General features: G+C 44.9%; 1 pseudogene; it reads left to right on the forward strand.

Annotated features, from left to right (window-relative positions):
• Nucleotides 1-4951: 4951 nt before the first annotated feature.
• Nucleotides 4952-6847, forward strand: LOC118722567 (annotated as a pseudogene).
• The last annotated feature ends 2839 nt before the right edge of the window (nt 6848-9686 follow it).

Raw genomic sequence — 9686 nt, forward strand, 5'->3', positions numbered from 1 at the left:
ATCCAAATAAACCCAACCAAGATGGCTACAGCCACAGAAAGCAGGTGGGAGGCGTTTCCCTAGCAACAGAGGAAGCCAAGCTTTCCACCTGCCCTTGCTGGCCTAAGCCTCCACGTTAGGCTACGAAATTTCAATTATAGAAGGTAAACAAATCCAAACAGAAATGGTTGTTACCACAGAGCAAGCAGGAGACTTGGCTCCACTCTAGGCTACAAAGTTTCAATTGTAGAAAGTAAATATATCCCAGACACCAGGGTCGTTGTGGGGTGTGGCTGGCCTGCAAACCACCACAGGCCCCTCGCTCACCCCAAGGGAACTCCCACCCTGATCAGGGACACCCTTCAGGGCAAACCAGGCCTCTATCCTATCTAATAAAATAGTAATATGCAGATTGAGGGCAGTTGGGAGGGACCAGGCCTACAAGGGAGAGCGGTTGGGAGTGATCAACCCTGCAGGGGAGGGCAGTAAGGGGTGACCAGTCCAGCAGAGGAGGGAAGTTGGGGGCAAACAGGCTGGCAGAGGAGCAGTTAGTCATCAATTAGGCTGGCATGGGAGTGGTTAGGGAGAGATCAGACTGTCAGGCAGAAGTGGTTAGGGGTAATCAGAAGGCAGGCAGATGAGCAGTTGGGAGTCAGCAGTCCTGGATTGTGAGAGGGGTCCCAGATTGGAGAGGGTGAGGCTGAGCTGAGTGACAACCCCTCTTGCCCCCATGCATGATTTCATGCACTGGGCCTCTAGTCCTATCTAATAAAGAGGGAATATGCTAATTGACCCTCACACCATCACAAAGCCAGCAGTCGCCACATCCAATAAGGAGGGAATATGTTAATTGACTGCCCTGCCCTCAAAGATGGTGGCACCCACAGCCACAGATGGCGATTCCCAGGGCATCTGCCTCTGGAATCCCCCAGTCCCCTCAGTCCCCAGCCACCCAGGGCCAGCCCAAGTCTCAGGTAACCAGGGCTGGTCGAGGCTTACACTGCCAGCAGTGGCAGCAGCAGAGGTGTGATCACCTTCACCTGATCACCAGGTCATCCCCTACCCTTGAGGGCTCCCAGACTGTGAGAGGAATCAGGCTGGGCTGAGGGAACCACCCCACCCCACCCCCTCCCGCCAGATGCATGAATTTTCATGCACCAGGCGTCTAATCCTAGCTAATAAAAGAGTAATATGAAAATTAATTATCACTTCGTGATAAAGATGGTGGCACCCACAGCCAATAAGGAGGGAATATGCAAACTGACACAACAAAGATGGGTGCATTGGCTGGAGCCATGCAGCTGGCCCGAGAGCAAGTGGGAAGGTTTGGCATCCTGGGTCACTGGGGCAACCCAGGACACCAAGCCTGGCTGGAGAGCAGAGCAGAAGAGTGAGCTGGAGTTCCAAGTCCTTTTGGTTTCTGTAACCCCTGGACCAGAAGCTCCCCAAGAGTGTGGGGAGCACCAGGAATGCTGAGAATTGTAGTTCTGGTGGCAGACTACATGATCTCCTAGTCACTGAAGTAAAGTGAGCCTGGGGCAAGTTACTGTTATTGATGGAGGGACAGCAAAAGTGAGAGACATAAGTAAAGTCAGAATGTCAAGGAAAAATTAAAAGGAAGATAACCTTCAACTTCTAGGAAATCTCCACAAATGAAAAAAGAAAAAAGAAAAAGAAGATGTCTGTTATTCTGTGAGTACCAAGCCAGACTGGGCTGGAGTCTCAGACAATTCACTCATAGGATTGAAAAGACAGACAGAAACTTCACTTTTGTATGTAGTCAGGCAGATACAATGCACAACATGCATGTTTTCATGGAAGAGGACTTAACAGCACCATTTGTTATACACCTTTTGGTAAGTCACCTTTTTGGTGGCCATCTGTGTTAGTTAATTGCCATAATCAAGAGTAAACATTAGCCGAGACCAGTTTGGCTCAATGGATAGAGCGTCGGCTTGGGGACTGAAGGGTCCCGGGTTCGATTCTGGTCAAGGGCATGTACCTTGGTTGCGGGCATATCCCCAGTAGGGGGTGTGCAAGAGGCAGCTGATCGATGACTCTCTCTCATCGACGTTTCTAGCTCTCTATCTCTCTCCCTTCCTCTCCATACAAAATCAATAAATATATTTTAAAAAAAAACTTTTCTATCTCTATAACAAGCAGGTTCTTACAGCTTGGAGCAAGGCAACTATCTATAATAATAAAAGTGTAATATGCTAATTAGACCGGATAGCCAAAAGACCTTCTGGACATCATTCCAGACTTCCTTCCAGACAAAGCTGTGGTGGTGCAGTCAAGGCAGAGGAGGTTAGGGGCAATCAGGAAGCTTCCCAGATTGTGAGAGGGTTCAAGCAGGGCTGAAGGACTGAACCCCCCCATGCACAAATCTTGTGCACCAGGCCTCTAGTTAGTAATCCTATCTAATAAAAAAGTAATATGCAAATTAACCACCACTCCACCACACCCACAAGTCATGCCCACCAGCCAATCAGAATGAGTATGCAAATTAACCCCAACCAAGATGGCTTCAGCCACAGAGAAAAGGAGGGAAGCTTGGGTTCCTCTGGCAATGCAAGAAGCCAAGCTTTCCACACACCCTGGTGGGTCCAGGCTTTCACTCAAAAGTACAAAGTTTCAATTATAGAAGGTAAATAAATTCCAACAGAAATGGAAGCAGCCACAGAGCTGGAAGAGCAGGGGGCTAGGGTTTCCCCAGGCAATTTAGGAAGTCAAGCTTCTGCAGCCTTGGCCGGCTCAGGCCTTTACTCCAGGCTTCAATGATGTCCAGGGCAGCTGGACATCCCTCAAGGGGTCTAAGATTGGAGAGAGTGCAGGCTGGACTGAGGAACACCCCCTTCCCCCATGCACAAATTTTGTGCACCAGGGCTCTAGTATAATAATAATAAATATTAATATCATACCTGGAAGTTATTTAATTATTGCTATGTACCAATAACTATTTTAAGCACTTTAGAATGTTTTCTTTTAAAAAATTTTTTATGTATTTATTTTAGAGACAGAAAAACATTGATTTGTTGTTTCCTGGAATAAAGGAAACAAAGTTTCAATTATAGAAGATACATAAATTCCATAAGAAATGGCTGCAGGAGGCTTGGCTCTGCTCCAGGTTAAAAAATTTCAATTGTAGAAGATAAATAAATTCCAGATGCAGGGCCTCTATTTGGGTCACCAGGGAGCCTGACTGGCCTACAAACCACTACAGGCCCCATGCCCAGGCCACCCCACACCCCAAGGGAACCCCCACCCTGATCCGGACACCCTCAGGGCAAACCAGCTGGCCCCCACTCATGCACCAGACTCTAGTCTATCTAATAAAAGAGTGATATGAAGATTAACTATCACTCCAACACACAATATGGCTTCCCTCAGGTGGTCAAAGATCCTGCCCCCATGTGGACACAAGATGGCCACCACAAAATGGCCAGCAGGAGAGGGTAGTTGGGGGGAACCAGGCCTGCAAGGGAGAGCAGTTAGGGGTGATCAAGCCTGCAGGGGAGGACAGTTGGGGGCAAACGGGCTGGCAGAGGAGCAGTTAGACATCAGCAGTTAGGCATCAATTAGGTTGGCAGAGAAATGGTTAGGAAGTGATCAGGCTAGCAGGCAGAAGTGGTTAGGGGCAATCAGGAAGGCAGGCAGGTGAACAGTTGGGAGCCAGCAGTCCTGGACTGTGAGAGGGATGTCCACTGGGATCTGGTCTAAATGGGCAGTTGGACATCCCTCGAGGGGTCTAAGATTGGAGAGAGTGCAGGCTGGACTGAGGGACACCCCCTTCCCCCATGCACGAATTTTGTGCACCAGGGCTCTAGTATAATAATAAATATTAATAGCATACCTAGAAGTTATTTAATTCTTGCTATGTACCAATAACTATTTTAAGCACTTTAGAATATTTTCTTTTAAAAAAATTTTATGTATTTATTTTAGAGACAGAAAAACATTGATTTGTTGTTTCACTTATTTATGCATTCATTAATTGATTTTTGAATGTACCCTGACTAGGAATCTAACCTTGGTGTATTTGGATGACACTCTAACACACACGTGTCAAACACAATGCCCGCGGGCCAAATCCGTCCCGCCAGGCCTTGCAATGTGGCCCGCACCGCACTGTCATCACTGCACTCCGCTGCGTTTCCATCACAATGACAGTTCAGTAAATCATTCGGCCCGCGATTTAGGCTGGATTTTAGATTTTGGCCCCTTCTCTGAATGAGTTCGACACCCCTACTCTAACCAAATGAGCTACCTGGATAGAACTCAAATATTTTCTCATCAAATATCCATGACAACCCTTTTAAGTTTTTCTAATTTTATAGGCAAGGGAGACACTAAAATACTAATTATTTTTCTCATAATACAACTAAATAAAGACCATATTATACAAATAGAATCTTTGCTCATATCACACTTCACAAGGGTTATTAATTTACTTTTTCAGGCTCATTGACACTGGGAAGGGAACCACACAAAGCAGACCTCCAGTAATCATCACCACCATCATCTTACCATCATCTCTAATGTCTATTCCATGTTCCCTATGTGCTATCTGCTGTGCCAAAAACTTCATAGTTTTGCTCTTATTTATTCACAAGGACAAAAGTAGCGATTCAGAAATATTAAGTAACACAGAGACAGAGAGTGAATAAATGGTGGAGCCAGGATTCCAATTCAAGTCCAACTCCAAAATTATGTTATTTATCGGAAGTAGCCCCTACAAAGTTATAATATATCATGTACTCTTAAAACAAGAAAAGCATTCTGTGTTATAAAGTGAATCTCTGTGAATGTGGTTAGTGTTAGTTCCCCAGAGCCTTATGGTTTTTAAAATGTTTATAATCAGAGCCGAGGATGGGAGAAAAGCACTCCCAATTTCCTCTCTTCTCCTCTCTGAACCTCGCTCTCACGCTCTGCCCACCCTGCCCCCCTGCCGCCTGCTCCCCCCCCCCTCCCCAGAGCAACTTCCACCATGTCCACCTCAGTGAGTTCCTACTTGAACAAAGGCATCAATCAGATGTTCATGTCCCTGCCTCAGGGGAATAAAGTCCAAGCTATGTATATCTGGATTAATGGTACTGGAGAAGGACTGCGATGCAAGACCCGGATCTGGACAGTGAGCCCAAGAGTATAGAAGAGTTGCCTGAGTGGAATTTTGATGGCTCTAGTACTAGCCAGTCTGAAGGCTTCAACAGTGACATGTATCTTGTTCCTGTTGCCATGTTTTGGGACCCTTTCTGCAAGGACCCCAACAAGCTGGTGTTCTGTGAAGTCTTAAAGTACAACCACAAACCTGCAGAGACCAATTTAAGATATACCTGCAAACGGATAATACACATGGTGAGTAATCAGCATCCCTGGTATGGAATGTAGCAGGAATATACTCTCATGGGCACAGATGGGCACCCTTTTGGTTGGCCTTCCAATGGCTTCCCTGGACCCCAAGGTCCATACTACTGCAGCATGGGAGCAGACAGAGCCTACAGCAGGGATATTTTGGAGGCTCACTACTGGGCCTGCTTGTACGCTGGCATCAAGATCGCAGGGACATATGCCAAGGTCATGCCTGCCCAGTGAAGGAATCGACATGGGAGATCATCTCTGGGTGGCCTGTTTCATCTTGCACTGAGTGTGTGAAGGCTTTGGAGTGATAGCAACCTTTGATCCCAAGCCCATTCCTGAAAACTGGAATGGTGCAGGCTGCCACACTAACTTCAGCACCAAGGCTATGCGAGAGGAGAACAGTCTGAAGAACATTGAGGAGTCCATCGAGAGGCTGAGCAGGCAGCACCAGTACCACATCTGAGCCTACGACCCCAAGGGGGCCTGGACAATGCCCGGCGCCTCACTGGATTCAACAAAATCTCCAATATCAATGACCTCCACTGGTATGGTCAACCGTAGCGCCAGCATCCGCATTCCCCAGGCTGTGGGACACTTTGAAGACCTGCACCCTCTGTCAACTGTGACCTCTTCGCAGTGACAGAAGCCCTCATCCGCACGTGTCTTCTCAATGAAACTGGCGATGAGCCCTTCCAGTACAAAAACTAAGTGGACTGGACTTGCAGCCATCTAACTCCTTATAATTACTTCATCCTGCTCCCACTCTCTCCCCTCAGTTTTTATAACAAATGTAACTCAAAGGGCAGAATATCAAGGTCCTTTTTTATTTCTCATGCCCAGTTAATATCTCTTGCTTTCTTTGGCCAGGTTAGAGGGGTCAAGTTCTTAGTTTCTCACACACACACACCCTTCCCCCCCCCTCCCATCACTGAAGCTTTCTAGTGTGTTAGTGGGAAGGGTGGGCGGGGAAACATAACCACTGCTTAACTTAATCAGGTGTTTGTCCGACAGGCATAGCTATCTGGACAGTGAGCATAGTATTTGTGAAGGGAGGGGGAGGACCTTTTTCTTCTTTGAGGTAGCTGAAGTGGATAGGAGTGCTGGGCTTGCTCTGGGATTAGGTTGCTGGGCTTTGCTTGGGAAGTTCCATAAAAGGTTATAAGCAGCTTCCTAATGAAAGTGAGAATTAGGAAAGGTGGGAGGCAGCGGACAGGAAGCCCTCTTACCTGCCAACTGTGACCCCTCCCTTCGCGGTGACCTGCTTCGCTGGCCTGGGGTTGAATGCCCTCACTGGGAGGCAAGCTCAGCATAAAGGGATGGGATGGGTAGCCCTACCTTCAAAGAAAAAGTTCTCATTGCTTGGTCCTCCCATTTGAAACACAAATCAGAGTAGTATTTTTATATTTAAATGCAAAAACAAAAAAATTATATATATATATATATATATATATATATATATATATATATATATATATATGGGTGTGCAGATATGTGTGCTTTTTCTAAAGGAGAAAAACCATATGGTTACTGGAAGCCAAATTTGAGGCAAGAAGTCTTGTTAGAAATAAGGCTCTCCTTTTGAGGCGGGTTGAGGGTGGCAGTGTTTGAGAAGTCGGCTGTTAGGGGCCATTAAACCCTCACTGTCATGTAACAGTTTATCTGTGCCCTGCCTGCCCTTCTGGACATGGGTTGGTTAATAGGAGCAAACAGCAGCAGACACCCAAGCCCATAGTTTTGGTTTATAAAGACACACATATGCACAGGGGCTTAGAAATATGAGTTGGCTGGTCAACTTGAGCATGTATGTTACTAACAAGGGGTATTGGGTTATTTTCTGGGGGACTAGCAGGTCACTAATATATCACTTTTGATATATTAAAAAATTTTTAAAGCAAAACAAGTTTAGATTTTAATCATATTTGTAGGGATTTGAAGTCTCTGACAGAATTGCTTGTTTGCTTCCACTTCCTCCTTCCTGGGGAGGGGGACAGGACTGGGGTTAAACACTTGTAATTTTGGTGTCTGTTCTGAGTGTGAAATATTCTTTTTCGTTCGTTAAGATTCTGAGGAGTTATTTTTTTCTTTTATAATTAAAAAAAAACCTACCTTCAAAAAAATAAAAATAAAATAAAATGTTTATAGTCACAATGACCAACAGCCACCGAGCCTAATCCTAATCTGAAAATCAGGTGCTACTCATGAGCACACCAATTTTACCTCCAATTCAGGAAATATGGGTAAATTTTTAATGACATTGGGTAACCCCAGGAAATATGATGATAAAATAGTTACTCTATTTGACAACTTTTACAGAATACAGGAAATAGAGAAAAATTATAGGTGAAAAAGGTTAAGATTTAGTTCAACTCTGGCCTTATTTCTTTTAAATCGTTTAGAGAAAAGAATAATCTGAGAACTAAAAAGACAAAATAATGCAAAAATATCTCTCTCTCTTTCTCTCTCTCTCTCTCTCTCTCTCTCACACACACACACAAACACACACACACTATTTAATGGAGATTGGATCAAAATAGCTAATCAAGTGCATGAACCTATACCCTATTTTCCACACAAAATCCCATGAAATGATAGATACTTTTTAAAAGTAAAAAAGTCTGGAAAACAAGAAAAACTTCCATCAATAAACCAGAAATATTAAGAAACTATTAAGAAATACTAAGAAAAGACAGAATACAGAGTAGGTTCACATCTTAGAAAAAGACAATAGAAGGAAAGTTCAGATCAAATCACACAGTGGAGGAGCATTGGAAGAAGAGTGTGCAAGCTCAACATTAGCAGACCAAGAAGTAGGGAAAAAACCACCATGGCATTGGTCAAAGTGGTTGAAGAAAGACCACTAAAGCAGCTAGCCTAGTCAATAACTTTCTTCTATGCACTGATTCTAAATTGTGGTCCAGGAACTACTAACTTTTAGGAAGAACATGAATCTTCCACACCTTGATGGTAAGCTAGCAATACATCCTTACCTTTTGGTTGCTGTTCCTTACCTTCAATTGGCTCAACTATTAAAAAGAGAAAGTGGGGCGAAACCGGTTTGGCTCAGTGGTACCGGATCCAGCCAGTACTACAGGTCCTGAAGATCGGGCTAGGTGGATTTCTCCAAGGACATGATGCTACGTGCCAGTTCCTTAAGACCTACACAGGGAAATAGCTGCCTGGGAAAGTTCATCCAGCTGTACTCTGCTATGTTAATTCAAGGACATGTTTGCAGATTCCAATTTTGCACGCACAGCAGAACGAAGGACACTGTTGCTTGCCACGTCCCCAAGTGACCCGACTCCTGGGGGAGAGCAGGCAGGGCTACCTACCCTTGCTCCATCCCCCGATTCTCAGGTTGGCAGGGGACTCTGCTCCCAACAGTTCCCCCTTATTAACTTTATATATGCATGCACGCGTTATCCTTATTTTGATACAATTGTATCAGTTTTATATCAGTTGCCAATTGGTAAGTCTGCCTGCATATAATCTTAAGGAGGACCGGCAGAAGTGCACACAACAAAACCAGTAGCCCAGGGGTTATTACCAACCCAATAAGGCCATACATTGTGGAGGTTACAGATGGAAAATTATTTCGAAGCTGAGTGATGAAATCTGAGGCTGCCTTGGCAAAATCAATGTCTAATTTGGGCGCATGCGCCAATTCCTGAATCTCCCCATGTAAAAGTTGGAGATCCAGAGACGTATTTGCATAGTGCCAAATGCCGGTTAAATGTCGTTTAACATTCTCCCAGGGAAACTGGGTGTGTACTCTTTTGGAGTAATACAAACCCAATTATATGCTGCATGACAGCGCAGATTTCCTTTAATTTCAAGGGCAACTATCTCATCTCCCAGAATCTGGACAGTGTCATAAAGGGCGTTTAACCTTTTTTCTACTTTCTGGTCCCAATCTTCTTGTACTTGTAAGGCTTTTGTCATATTAAAGGATAGCATGTTAACATACTCAGCTGTCTGGATCGTTGGTGTTAAAGAGATGGCAGATGCAGTAGGAGAGGCTATTAAGGTTACTAATGCAGTGATACCCGCTATAAGCAATCCAACAAACGGTTTCAGGCGGCTTAGGGCCTTCTCTACTTCCCGCAGGACTTCCAGACCTGAGTCATCATACCATGCACGAGTAGTGCTTACAGGGAGCATAACAAAGGTAGGCTGCTGCAGTATCATCAAGGCCATGGTAGAACCATTAATACAGTTAGTCAAGCTGCAAGAAGGGCAGCTTATGTTGTATATGCTAATGACATTGTCATACCTCACACTGAGATTAGCCCCTACCAAAAGGACATAAGGATCGGGTACATACCGGTAGTTATAACTATTCCCACTCCCAC

The sequence above is a fragment of the Pipistrellus kuhlii genome, unplaced genomic scaffold (genome assembly GCF_014108245.1).
Source record: "Pipistrellus kuhlii isolate mPipKuh1 unplaced genomic scaffold, mPipKuh1.p scaffold_m20_p_2, whole genome shotgun sequence".
Lineage (NCBI taxonomy): Eukaryota > Metazoa > Chordata > Mammalia > Chiroptera > Vespertilionidae > Pipistrellus > Pipistrellus kuhlii.